General features: G+C 41.1%; 1 protein-coding gene across 4 annotated transcripts in view; it reads right to left on the bottom strand.

The window, feature by feature from the left end:
• EPHA6 (EPH receptor A6) overlaps positions 1-14,972 on the bottom strand; it is a 945,921-nt gene that overhangs the window by 47,701 nt on the left and 883,248 nt on the right. The window lies entirely within an intron of this gene.

Genomic DNA, 14,972 nt, shown 5'->3' with positions numbered 1-14,972 from the left:
TTCCAGAATCTGGAATCCAGATTATAGGACATTAAAGCTAAATATCATTCAACACTCATTAAACATTATATTGCATGTATTAATAATAATGATAATAAGTTCTAACTTAATTAAAGACAAATGGTTAAATACAGAACTGAGACATTCTCGAGAGAAAATGGCGGAGGCTTAGACAGACGTGTTGGTGCTTTGTCCCGGACCAGATAGGGGCGAGCAGCTGAAACGGGTAACAATCGGCCCGATCAAGCTGGGGAGGTTCAGCTGAGAGACAGTCTGCAGCCAGGAAAGACAGAAAACTCCTAAAAAATGCGGATGGTTAGAGATTGAGGCTGAAACCTCCCCCTGGGCGCCAGCGCAGCGGCGAGACCGCGCCATCTCAGGCAGCGTTCACCGGCATCCAGAGATCGGCTACTGACCCGGAGGCAACGATTCGCAAACAGCGCGACTGCAAGAGCCAAGGGGAGACCTGCACCCCTCCACGGAAAGGTTAGACTTACCTCAAAGGTGCGGTTCGCAGTTCAGGTTGGAGCGAGGAACGCGCGCACAGGCGCAGGGGGAAATCTGCGTCCGCCAAAATCCGCGCTCTCCAAAATCCGTGCCTATAGAGGCCAGCGTGTCTCGCAAGGGGGGAGGGCTCCCGCAGGGCTGCTGCCAGAAGGTAACACTATAAATGAGCCCATAGTTGGACTGGATGCATGAGGGCTGCCTCAGAGTTTCCCTGATAACCGGCTACTTGTTGATGCCAGGGGCTTGAGCGCGCGCGCAGACACTCCGCGCGGTTCTGGAGGGTGGAACCCTGCGAGTTCGAACAGCTTCCCAGGCTCTAGTTTGCACACTTCCTCTTACTTCTGTGAGTTTGATTGTTGAGCCCAGTGCATGTGAGTGCCCAGTTGGGGTCACTAGCAGAGCTTGTAGGGGAAGATTGTTTTTGGGGAGCCTGGGAAACAGAGCTGGGAGTGGCGCCGAGGGAACCACCTCTGGGCGGAGCTGGTTCAGGTACAATAGAGAACTGGTCGGAGAGAAATTATAACCTCGGAGGTCAACCCAGACACACTGCCACCCAGAGGCAGAGCCACGAACTGACTCCTCTGTAAATACAGATAAGGCAATAAGGACTGTGGCTTGCAACAAGGAGGAGCAGTGTATCAGAGAGAAAGTCAACATTCTCCTGAATTCCGGGCGTGCCAATAAGAAGAGTAGAAGATCTGAAGCACCTGCATTAATGCACATTTTTATTTTTATTTTTTTAAATTACTTTTTCTCCTTTTAACTAAGAAAACATTTTTCTTTTTTTTTTTCTTTTCTTTTTTTTTTTTTTTTCCATTTTTCTTTTTCTCCATCACCTGATTTTGCCCTTTCAGCTACTACATTTTTATTTTTAACTAGTATTATTACCGCTACCATTTTACCAGTTTTTAAAGTGTCATCTTATCTTGTCTTTATTTTATTTTGGGACTAATGTTCTCCATTCTATTTTCATCGTTCCTTTAGCAACATTTTTCTCTACCTCAATTTGCCTCTGTGCTAAACAATCTTCCCCACTTTTTCCCTTTTGCTGTCCTGTTTCTCTTACCCTACTCCAGCTTTAGATCTTCCCTATTCTTTTTACCCTCTGTCAAAATTTAACCCTGCTTAAATATCCTACGTCCAATCCCCTGTTCTAAATCCTTACACAGCTTTCCCTTATCTTCCTTCACTATCCATTTTTTTTTCCTCTCTCTCTTCTTCTTCTTTTCTCTCTCTATTGTTTTATCGTTGTTTGCCTGATTGACGAGTATATTGTTTTTCTTTTTTTTCTTTTTTCTTCTTCTTTTTTTGATTGTTTGTAAGGTTAGACTGCTTATTCTTTTTATTTTCCTGCCCCTCCATCTCCCCGCCCCCCCCCCCCCCGGTTATTTCTGCGCTTCTCTGTCCCCTTGCGTCGCTTGATATTATTGGTTGTTTGTAGTTTGTATTCATCTCCAGGAATCTGTTGCTGCAATTTGTTGGTATTAGTGGCGGTCCTATAGGAGTTTCCTCCTCACATAAATAGTCTCTCCCCCTTTTACACTTCACTCTCTTTTCTCTCTTCTTTTTTTTTTTTTTTTTTTTTTTTTCTTTTTTTTTCCTCCTCTTTTTCCCCTCCCTTTTCCAATCTCATTTTTGCACTCCTTTTTTTCTTTCTTGCTTTTTTCTCTTCTACCTTTTTCTCTTCTTTCCCCCTTACCTCCCAACTCTCTTAGCTCGGGTGGCCACCTTTATTTGGGGTTAGTAATATCGTAAATACAATAGTGTTCAGTGCCTGGTACGTTGTGCCTTGTTGTGTTGTATTTTGTGCCTCTAAATCAACGCAACAGATTCAAGCAACAGCGGCCTCCTGATCACCACACGCTCTGCCTGGGGAACAGTTGCTGAGTCTGAAGCCACCCTCCACCAGCCAGAAGAGCCACCACAACTGTGAACAGCACCCATCAGAGGCTCTGCTATCAACAGAGGAGCCGCTGCTACCACAACCGCCCAAGGAGCAACCACAGACCGAGGAGCCACTGCCACCCAGGGAGCAGCCACTGCCACCCAGGGTCCAGCCACTGAACGATTCAACAACAAGTAATGTCAGTGAGATCAAACATGGGTAGACAAAGAAACCCCCAAAGGAAAGAAAAGGAGGACTCGCCAGAAAAGCAGCTAAGTGAGACAGAGATATGCAACATGACGGAAAAAGAATTCAGAATAAGGTTCCTAGAGTACATGCACCGGATGTTCAAGAAGCAAGAAGAAACAGATGAAAAACTCAACTACGTATGCAAGAAGCTAGAAGAAACAGATGAAAAAATCAACAACTTAAGTAAGTCCCAAGAAGAAATGAAGAGCGACATAGCTGCAATAAAAAACACCATTGAAAGTATCAACAGTAGACTGGGAGAAGCGGAGGACCGAATCAGTGAATTAGAAGACAAGGAAGCAAAACACACTCAAACTGTACTGCAAATGGAGAAAAAAATTAAAAGACAGGAGGAGAGCCTAAGGGAACTTTGGGACAACATGAAACGAAGCAACATACGAATAATAGGGGTGCCAGAACAACAGAAAGATGAACATGGATTAGAAAACCTATTCGAAGAAATAATATCAGAAAACTTCCCTGAGGTGGGGAAGAAAAAAGTCACACAAGCCCAGAGAGTCCCAAACAAGGTGAACCCGAAAAGACCCACACCAAGACACATCATAATTACCATGGCAAATGTTCAGGATAAAGAGAGAATCTTACAGGCTGCAAGAGAGAGGCGGAAAGTAACATACAAGGGATCTCCCATTCGATTATCAAATGATTTCTCAACAGAAACACATCAGGCCAGAAAAGAATGGACGGAAATCTACAAAGTGATGCAAAGCAAAGGACTGAATCCAAGAATACTCTATCCAGCAAGGCTATCATTCAAAATTGAAGGGGAAATAAGAAGCTTCACAGACAAAAAAGGGCTAAGGGAGTTTATCACCACCAAGCCAGCCATGCAAGAAATGCTAAAGGGACTGGTGTAAAAGAAGAAATATCAAGCTCAGAAAGAAATCAGCCACACACACACACAAAAAAAGAAATGGCTACAAACAAGTACCTTTCAATAATAACTTTAAATGTAAATGGACTAAATGCTCCAAATAAAAGACATCGAGTGGCTGAATGGATAAAAAAACATGACCCATACATCTGCTGTCTACAAGAGACCCACCTCATTGGAAAGGACTCACACAGACTGAAAGTGAAGGGATGGAAAAATATCTTTCACGCAAATGGAAAGGAAAAGAAAGCTGGGGTAGCAATACTTATATCTGACAAAATACATCTCAAAGTGAAGGCCATAACCAGAGATAAGGAAGGCCACTTCATAATACTAAAGGGATCAATACAACAAGAAGATATAACCCTGGTAAACATATATGCACCCAATGCAGGAGCACCCACATACATAAGAAAACTTCTGGAAGATATCAGGGGAGATATCGACAATAACACAATCATAGTAGGGGACTTTAATACACCACTGACATCACTGGATAAATCCGCTAGACAAACAATCAGCAAAGAAACAGCAATCCTAAATGACTCACTAGATCAGATGGACTTAATTGACATCTTCAGAACTCTACACCCCACAGCTGCGGAATATACATTCCTCTCAGGTGCTCATGGGACATATTCAAAAATAGACCACATATTGGGTCACAAGCAAAGTCTCCACAAATTCAAGAAGATTGAGATCATAAAAAGCATCTTCTCAGACCACGATGGCATAATGTTAGAAATAAACTACACTAAAAACAACCCAAAATACTCAAACACTTGGAAGCTGAATAGCATGTTATTAAATATTGATTGGGTTACCGATGACATCAAAGAAGAAATTAAAAACATCCTGGACACTAATGACAATGAAAACACAACAATCCAAAACCTCTGGGACACAATGAAAGCAGTCCTGAGAGGGAAGTTTATAGCTCTACAGGCCTATCTCAAAAAACAAGAAAAAATGGTAGTCAATCATCTAACTCTACAACTCAAAGAATTAGAAAGAGAGCAACAAGAAAACCCCAGAGTGAGCAGAAGGAAGGAGATAATAAAGATTAGAGCAGAAATCAATGAAATAGAGACCAAAAAAACAATACAGAAAATCAATGAAACCAAGAGCTGGTTCTTTGAAAGGATAAACAAGATTGACAAACCCCTAGCCAGGCTCACCAAGAAGCAAAGAGAGAGGTCCCAAATAAACCAAATCAGAAATGATAGAGGCGAAATAACAACAGACCCCACAGAAATACAAATGATTGTTAAACAATACTACGAGCAACTCTACTCCAACAAACTGGACAACCTGGAGGAAATGGACAAATTCCTAGAAAAATACAACATTCCAAAACTCAATCAGGAAGAATCTAAAAACCTCAATAGGCCAATAACTATGGAAGAAATTGAAGCAGTCATCAGAAAGCTTCCAGCAAACAAAAGCCCAGGGCCAGACGGCTTCACAGGGGAGTTCTACCAAACATTCAAGGAAGAACTAAAACCTACCCTCCTCAGACTACTACAAAAAATTCAAGAGGAAGGAACGCTTCCAAGCTCATTCTATGAAGCCAGCATCACCCTAATACCAAAACCAGGTAAAGACATCACAATGAAAGAGAATTACAGGCCAATATCCCTCATGAACATAGATGCCAAAATCCTCAACAAAATCTTAGCAAATCGGATCCAGCAGTACATCAGAAGGATCATACACCATGACCAGGTAGGATTCATCCCAGAGATGCAAGGATGGTACAACATCCGTAAATCAATAAATGTGATACATCACATAAACAAATTGAAAGAAAAAAACCACATGGTCATATCAATTGATGCAGAAAAAGCATTCGACAAAATCCAACACCCATTTTTGATAAAAACTCTCAGAAAGGTGGGAATAGAAGGATCATACCTCAACATAATAAAAGCCATATATGACAGGCCCACAGCCAACATCATACTCAATGGACAAAAACTAACACCATTTCCCCTAAGAACAGGAACAAGACAGGGATGCCCACTCTCACCACTCCTGTTCAACATAGTACTGGAAGTATTAGCCATTGCAATTAGGCAAGAAGAAGGAATAAAAGGCATCCAAATTGGAAAAGAGGAAGTAAAACTGTCCTTATTTGCAGATGACATGATATTATACATACAAAACCCTAGAGACTCCATCAAAAAGCTACTAGACTTAATACATGAATTTGGCAATGTAGCAGGATACAAAATTAACCCCAAGAAATCTGAGGCATTTCTATACACCAACAGTGAACTTTCAGAAAGGGAGATCAGAAAAACAATCCCATTTACCATCGCACCAAAAAAATTAAGATACCTAGGAATAAACTTAACTAAAGAGGTTAAAGACCTCTACTCAGAAAACTACAGGACGTTGAAAAAAGAGATAGAGGAAGACATAAACAGATGGAAGAACATACCATGTTCTTGGATTGGTAGAATCAACATCATTAAAATGTCCATACTACCCAAAGCAATCTATACATTCAACGCACTTCCCATTAAAATACCAATGGCCTTCTTCAAAGATCTAGAACGAACTCTCCAAAAATTCATCTGGAATAAAAAAAGACCCCGAATAGCTGCAACGATCCTGAGAAAGAACAAAGTAGGTGGGATCTCAATGCCAGATATCAAGCTGTATTACAAAGCCACTGTTCTCAAAACTGCCTGGTACTGGCACAAGAACAGACATATAGATCAGTGGAATAGAATAGAGAGTCCAGAAATTAGCCCGAACCAATATGCTCAATTAATTTTTGACAAAGGAGGCATGAACATACAATGGAGCCAAGATAGTCTCTTCAATAAATGGTGTTGGGAAAATTGGACAGACATATGCAAGAAAATGAAACTAGACCACCAACTTACACCATACACAAGAATAAACTCAAAATGGATAAAGGACTTAAATGTACGACAGGAAACCATAAAAATTCTAGAAGAATACAAAGGCAACAAAATCTCAGACATATGCCAAAACAATTTCTTCACTGATACAGCTCCTAGGGCAGTTGAAACTAAAGAGAAACTGAACAAATGGGACTACATCAAAATAAAAAGCTTCTGCACAGCAAAAGAAACCATCAACAAAACAACAAGAAAACCCACCTCGTGGGAAAACATATTTGCCAACGTCATATCTGATAAGGGCTTAATCTCCAAAATTTATAGGGAACTCATACAACTTAACAAAAAGAAGATAAACAATCCAATCAAAAAATGGGCAAAGGATCTAAATAGACACCTTTCAAAAGAGGACATTCAGAAAGCCAAGAGACATATGAAAACATGCTCAAAGTCACTAATCATCCGAGAGATGCAAATCAAAACAACAATGAGGTACCATCTCACACCTGTCAGAATGGCCATCATCAACAAATCAACAAACGACAAGTGCTGGAGAGGATGTGGAGAAAAAGGAACACTTGTGCACTGCTGGTGGGAATGCAGACTGGTGCAGCCACTATGGAAGGCAGTATGGAGGTTCCTCAAAAAATTGGAAATGGAACTCCCATTTGACCCTGTGATCCCACTACTAGGAATATTTCCCAAGAAACCAGAAACACCTATCAGAAAGGATATATGCACCCAGATGTTCATAGCAGCACAATTCACCATAGCTAAGATCTGGAAACAGCCTAAGTGCCCATCAGTAGATGAATGGATTAGAAAACTGTGGTACATCTACACGATGGAATACTATGCTGCTGTTAAAAAGAAGGAATTCCTACCATTTGCAACATCATGGATGGAACTGGAGGGCATTATGCTAAGTGAAACAAGCCAGTCAATGAAGGAAAAATACCACATGATCTCACTCATTCATGGATAATAAAGACCATTACAAACTTTTGAACAATAATAGATACAGAGGCAGAGCTGCCTCAAACTGATTGTCAAACTGCAGTGGGAAGGCCAGAGAGAGTTGGGGGGCAGGAGGGAGGGGAGTAAGAGATCAACCGAAGGACTTGTATGCATGCATATAAGCATAACTAATGGACATAAGACACTGGGGGGTAAGGGAGGGTAGTGGTTTGTCAAGGGCCGGGGGGAAAAAGGATACTTATGTAATACCCTTTGTAATACTTTAAGAGGAAAAAAAAAAAAAAAAAAAAAAAAAAAAGAGATAGAGGAAGACATAAACAGATGGAAGAACATACCATGTTCTTGGATTGGTAGAATCAACATCATTAAAATGTCCATACTACCCAAAGCAATCTATACATTCAACGCACTTCCCATTAAAATACCAATGGCCTTCTTCAAAGATCTAGAACGAACTCTCCAAAAATTCATCTGGAATAAAAAAAGACCCCGAATAGCTGCAGCGATCCTGAGAAAGAACAAAGTAGGTGGGATCTCAATGCCAGATATCAAACTGTATTACAAAGCCACTGTTCTCAAAACTGCCTGGTACTGGCACAAGAACAGACATATAGACCAGTGGAATAGAATAGAGAGTCCAGAAATTAGCCCGAACCAATATGCTCAATTAATTTTTGACAAAGGAGGCATGAACATACAATGGAGCCAAGATAGTCTCTTCAATAAATGGTGTTGGGAAAATTGGATAGATATATGCAAGAAAATGAAACTAGACCACCAACTTACACCATACACAAGAATAAACTCAAAATGGATAAAGGACTTAAATGTACGACAGGAAACCATAAAAATTCTAGAAGAATACAAAGGCAGCAAAATCTCAGACATATGCCAAAACAATTTCTTCACTGATACAGCTCCTAGGGCAGTTGAAACTAAAGAGAAACTGAACAAATGGGACTACATCAAAATAAAAAGCTTCTGCACAGCAAAAGAAACCATCAACAAAACAACAAGAAAACCCACCTCGTGGGAAAACATATTTGCCAACGTCATATCTGATAAGGGCTTAATCTCCAAAATTTATAGGGAACCCATACAACTTAACAAAAAGAAGATAAACAATCCAATCAAAAAATGGGCAAAGGATCTAAATAGACACCTTTCAAAAGAGGACATTCAGAAAGCCAAGAGGCATATGAAAACATGCTCAAAGTCACTAATCATCCGAGAGATGCAAATCAAAACAACAATGAGGTACCATCTCACACCTGTCAGAATGGCCATCATCAACAAATCAACAAACGACAAGTGCTGGAGAGGATGTGGAGAAAAAGGAACACTTGTGCACTGCTGGTGGGAATGCAGACTGGTGCAGCCACTATGGAAGGCAGTATGGAGGTTCCCCAAAAAATTGGAAATGGAACTCCCATTTGACCCTGTGATCCCACTACTAGGAATATATCCCAAGAAACCAGAAACACCTATCAGAAAGGATATATGTAACCAGATGTTCATAGCAGCACAATTCACCATAGCTAAGATCTGGAAACAGCCTAAGTGCCCATCAGTAGATGAATGGATTAGAAAACTGTGGTACATCTACACGATGGAATACTATGCTGCTGTTAAAAAGAAGGAACTCCTACCATTTGCAACATCATGGATGGAACTGGAGAGCATAATGCTAAGTGAAACAAGCCAGTCAATGAAGGAAAAATACCACATGATCTCACTCATTCATGGATAATAAAGACCATTACAAACTTTTGAACAATAATAGATACAGAGGCAGAGCTGCCTCAAACTGATTGTCAAACTGCAGTGGGAAGGCCAGAGAGAGTTGGGGGGCAGGAGGGAGGGGAGTAAGAGATCAACCGAAGGACTTGTATGCATGCATATAAGCATAACTAATGGACATAAGACACTGGGGGGTAAGGGAAGGTAGGGGTTTGTCAAGGGCGGGGGGGGGGGGGGGGAAAGGACACTTATGTAATACCCTTTGTAATACTTTAAGCGAAAAAAAAAAAAAAAAAAAAAAAAAAGAACTGAGACATTCTCTACCAATTCAATGTTTACCAGAATTTTATTTCCTTCCCCTTTCATTTTCATCTGCTGTGAAAATGTGATTAAAGTAAAAAAAATCCTTTAACATTATACAAAAGCACATGAGAAGGATGATCCTTCTTTATAACACTTTTAGGCTAGTTCATACTTTTGATCTTCAACGTTCAAGTTAACATCTGAAGATATTAAAGGGATTAAATTGCATGAATTTAATCTATACTATTTGAGTATTAAAGTTGGCTATTGTGTTATATTTATTTTTATCAACATTTATTGCATTTTATCTCTTGAAACACTCTATAAATCCCCTTTTTACTATAACGACAATAAAACAATTCATTTATTAGATTTACAATCTTTGCAGCTCTGAACAGAAAGTAGAGCGGACGAGAGCGACCCTGACGCCACTAGATGGCGGAAGAGAACAACGAGCGGCTCCCAGACGGCAGTCTCACCGCGGAGAGGGCTTCTGTTCCCAGCAAATGATAGGACAGACAGAACCACCATAATGAGATGGTTTCATCATTATCAGCACTTCCATCTGACCGCCCACTGTGCGCAAAGTCTGGTGTTAGGCCGAGTGGGGATGGAAGGAAATAAAGAGGCATTGTTTGGCCCTTGAGGAATTTAGACCTTACATCTTTCAGGTGAAGCCATTAATCCGGTCATCTAATCCCTACTTACTTAGTAACCTAAACACTACTTACTTGAAGAGAAAAGCGATTCTACCGAAATAGGAACAATTAGGTTTCACCAGGCAAATGTGAGCACTGACGAGACCTTCATTTTAGAGAATGGTAGCAAGGACTTGTTAGTAGGAACCTTGGGGAAAATACCTTGAATTCAATCACCGGATTTTACAGGTGAGTAGACTGAGTCTAGGGTTCCCAGCTTTAGAGATCCCTCCCCGCAGTAATCTAGTAAGCACAAGATCTCTAGGAATGCTCTCCTAGTGGTATTATGGGGCATTGATATAAACATGTAAATACTTCAGCACCGCAGAAAAGTTGGACAAACTAACTTTATTGTTTAACATTGAATATCCATAACCATGTATTATAGTAGTAAAATAGAAGGGAGTCTGAAACCTGGGGTTTGCACGCTCTGGCGAAGCACCAAATTAAGACCAGGAAATTAAATTTATAAAGTTGGTGATAGTAGTTTAAGAGGGTGGTGGTGGGGCGGGGCGGGGGGGGGGGGGGGGGGGGAGGGATTTGCAAGGGGAGGATTCGTTCTTGAACCCAAAATAGAGTTGTCAGATAAAATATAGGACCCACAGTTAATTTGAATTTCAGATAAATAACAAATGTTATTTTTAGTATAAGCATTACCCATGATAAAATATACTTTTTTGGTGTGTATGTCCCAAATATTGCATGAGACAGTTTGTACTGAAAATATTCATTGTTTATCTGAAATTCAAATTTAACTGGGCACCCTATATTTTTATTTACTAAACCTGGCAATTCTAACACAGAGCATGAAAAGAATTCAGAAGTGGGAACACTGTCAGGGATCCAGCAGAACATGAGCAGTGCTCTGAAAAGACGTGTGGTCTGTCCTTCAGGAGGAGACAAGGACACAGACTCACTTGTGCCCCAGCACCACAGCAGCCTTTGTTTATTGCATGCTTGTGGCTGACGCGCCTCCGTCTTGTGGCTCTTAAGTCTGCCTCGGGCTTGTGGAAGCCACACTTGCGGAGAATAAAGGCCAAATCTGTAGATTTGACCTCAGAACAGATGCAAGAGATCAGTCTCATCTGGCATTTCTGACTCTGGGTCTTTCCTTGTCTCTTCTGGCAAACAGTATGTGAATTGTTAGTCTGCTGGGCTGATCCTTTGCTAAATCTCTGTGTGCTGCGTTAAGATAGGCTAAAAAACATAGCTAAGGGCTATTTCATGTGCGTTCATAAATGATATCTCATATAAATGATTTACATGTAAGTTTATATTTCATATAACTTGATATGATATATGAACGATAATTTTACCACTTTCCTTCCTAAGATTTTATTTTCTTCCTCAAGGGCAAGGTATTATATAATGTTTAATGAATAGCATTGCTAGCCTCGAAATTCGTAGGTTGAAGCCTTAACTCTCAACGTGACTGTATTTACAGATAGGGCCTTTGAAGAGGTAATTAAAGTTAAATGAGGTCACAAGGGTGGGCCCTAATCCAGCATGATTGATGAAGATGAAGAGACAACAGAGGTGTGCAGGTACAGGGAAAAGGCCATGAGAGGACACAGCAAGAAGATGGCCAGTACATCTTTATTTCAAATTCTAGTCCAGTGTCGTCTTGTAATGGAAAGTGTGAGCTAGAATAAATCTTAAAACAAAGTCTGAAAAATTGGCACAGAAATTTCGATATAGGAGATACAATTCTAATTAACAAAAATGCATGGTCATATGAATCTGACAGTATGCATACAATGGAATAATTCTGAATATATATGGGATGGAGATAGGAAGTATTTAAATCTCTTTTTCTAACGGGAGGCTATATACTGGATATAGTTTATATCTAAGTGCAAGATGAATAAGAAAGGAAGAGGTCATTAAGATTACTGCATGATCTCTATCCCCTTCCTCCTCCTCCTCCTCCTCCTCCTCCTCCTCCTCCTCCTCCTCCTCCACCTCCTCCTCCTCCTCCTCTTCCTCCTCCTTTTCTTTAAATTGAATATATGAACTTTGTGGCTTAATCTCATCTACCCATTTTTGCCCATGATCTTGAATCATAGACAGAGGTAAAACACTAAGGTACTTTTTTCTCAAAGCACTAACCACCAGATGTCTCAGGTTTCAGGAATGAACAAATAGTACTTTAGATTGAAATCACAATCATTGGAATGTTGCATCTTGCTTTACCATATGCCAGGGGTGGGCAAACTTTTTGACTCGAGGGCCACAATGGGTTCTTAAACTGGACCGGAGGGCCGGAACAAAAGCATGGATGGAGTGTTTGTGTGAACTAATATAAATTCAAAGTAAACATCATTACATAAAAGGGTACGGTCTTTTTTTTTTTTTAGTTTTTTTCATTTCAAACGGGCCGTCGGCCCGCGGGCCGTAGTTTGCCCACGGCTGCCATATGCTTATGAGAAAAAAAAGGTTACCAAAGATGCTGATCAAAATGACTGAATGTAACTTAAAAGACTTCTTACTTACTAATATCTCCCTTATACAGCAAGGTCAATTACTTAGGATATGCAAGAGAAACAGGAAGCAAACTAGATTGCCACTGAAAAAGTTGTTAGCAAACCTTTTTTTTTCTGTTTCTCAAATCATATTCTGGGCTGTTTTCTAATAAATAGGTAATGAGGTTGTAGCAGGAAAAGTGCTGAAGAGGGAACCAGGAGCCTGTATGCTGTAAACCCTACACCCCAGGAGTGGAGTTGTATTATAGGCATATTTAATTAACATCTGAGTTTTAGAATCGAATCCTCTAATCTTTAACAGAGGACACAATCAATTGAAATATTGTGGTTCAATACTGAACGCAGATGAAAAATTCCATTGAGAAACAACAAGAACACAAAAATAAATCTCTTCATTTCTCATTCACTGGATTTGATGGTTATCTTAAAGGCAACAGGTTTGAATAGACAACAATCTCCTTGCAGATTGTCCTTTTTAAATTTCCTCAGTTTATCTCTGTGGCACATAAGAATTACAGTACAGAAAACATACATACTATGGTTAAAGATTAATTTAAGGAATTTCTAATGAAAATTTTGAATAAATATTTTTCTTTATGAGCTGCATATTCTAGGTAGAGCTACCACTAAGTAGTTGTATGCACAAGTTCATACAACTAAGTTGTGTAAACTTGGGCAAGTCTTAACTCTGGGTCTTATGTTTCAGACCAGCAAAATGAGAGGATTTGAATAAAATGGTAAACTATCATCCTATGTAATAAAAGGCTAATATGCAAATAGACCAAACTGTGGAACAAACAAACAATTGAACAACCGGTTACTAGTAACCAGTGTGCTGACTACTAGGGGACGTGTGTGGAACATGGTGGGTGTTGGGCGTGGTGGGATGGTGGAGCATGTGAGTGAGGGTGCCAGACCAAGGCGGGGTGCCAGTTGCTATCATTGGGGTGAGCCTCTGGTGGTTACTGAAAATTCTTTGCTCCTGTGTGCTGCGGTCTCGCCCAGTGCTCGCACCTGCTGCTGGTGCCAGAGCCGCCACTTGCACCCACTGCCAGTGCTGGCCCCACTCGCACCTGCAGTGAGTGCTGGAGCTGCCACTCATACCCGCTGCTGGCATCTGGCGCCAGTCCTAATTGCTCGGCACCATCAATGGGTGTAAGTGGCAGCTGTAGGCCCCGACTGCCCCCGAGGGCTTCTCCACTTTCCCCTGCTCCTCAGGGGCAATCGGGGCAGCAGCTGCTGCTTGCACCCTCTGACAGCGCCAGTCCCACTCGCACCCGCTGCTGTCAGAGGGTGCGAGCGGGGCTGGGGCCATCAGTGCGTGGGAGCAGAGCTGCTGGCAGAGAGGGGGCTGGGGGCTGTGGCAGGAGGGGCCAGGCGGGGGCGCAGAGGATGGGCAGAGACCCTTTCCTGTGCCCACCACAGCTTCGCAGCCCACAGTTCCTTTCAAGATACACGAATTCATGCACTGGGCTCCTAGTGTTTTAATATTTGCCTACAGTATCTCATTGAACCATAAGGAGATAGGCCATATGAATTGGTACATAGACTGTGTGAACAGATAGCCTGATGACAGACAATAAAGGAGAAGAGCATACTCCTATTTTATTTAGATCCAGACCAGTCATTTATGGTTACAGTGATCATTCTAAGTGGTAAGGAAGGGTGAAAACAACTCAATTGCTTTTTAAAAAGAAGGGAATGGTATAAATACTATGAAACATATTGAAAGGTATGAAACAAGGACATTGACTTTTTCTTTTTAAAAAAAATATTTTTGATTGATTTCAGAGAGGAAGGGAGAGGGAGAGAGTTAGAAACATCAATGATGAGGGAGAATTACTGATTAGCTGCCTCCTGCACTCCCCCTACTGGGGATCAAGCCTGCAACCCGGGCACGTGCCCTTGTCTGGAATCAAACCTGGGACCCTTCAGTCCACAGGCAGATGCTCTATCCACGGAGCCAAACCAGCTAAGACTCTTTTTGTCTTTTTATACTCAATGTGTAATGATTGGTTATTTGAAAAACTCTTTACATATACACTGAGTGGCCAGATTATTATGACCACCTGACGTCTGTAGGCAAAGTAGCTATAATTTCACACTGACGTTGCTAGAGGGCCAGACCATTATAAATAGGGAAGCAGGTTGTTTACCACGACAATAGAAGTGATTTTTTTCCCCTGAAGATATGGGTAAACAACACGATTTAACAGCTTTTGAACATGGGATATATATATATATATACACTGAGTGGCCAGATTATTATGACCACCCCATCAGTACTTCGCTGGGCCACCTTTTGCCTTCAATACTGCGGCGATTCTTCTTGGCATTGACTGACTCCATGAGATGTTGAAA

This window comes from Myotis yumanensis, unplaced genomic scaffold (genome assembly GCF_028538775.1).
Source record: "Myotis yumanensis isolate MYYU_CA2020_CCGP unplaced genomic scaffold, mMyoYum1.0.hap1 SCAF_2, whole genome shotgun sequence".
NCBI classification, from domain to species: domain Eukaryota; kingdom Metazoa; phylum Chordata; class Mammalia; order Chiroptera; family Vespertilionidae; genus Myotis; species Myotis yumanensis.
Note: the sequence above shows the minus strand (reverse complement) of the source record. Positions and strands in the feature narration are given on the sequence as shown.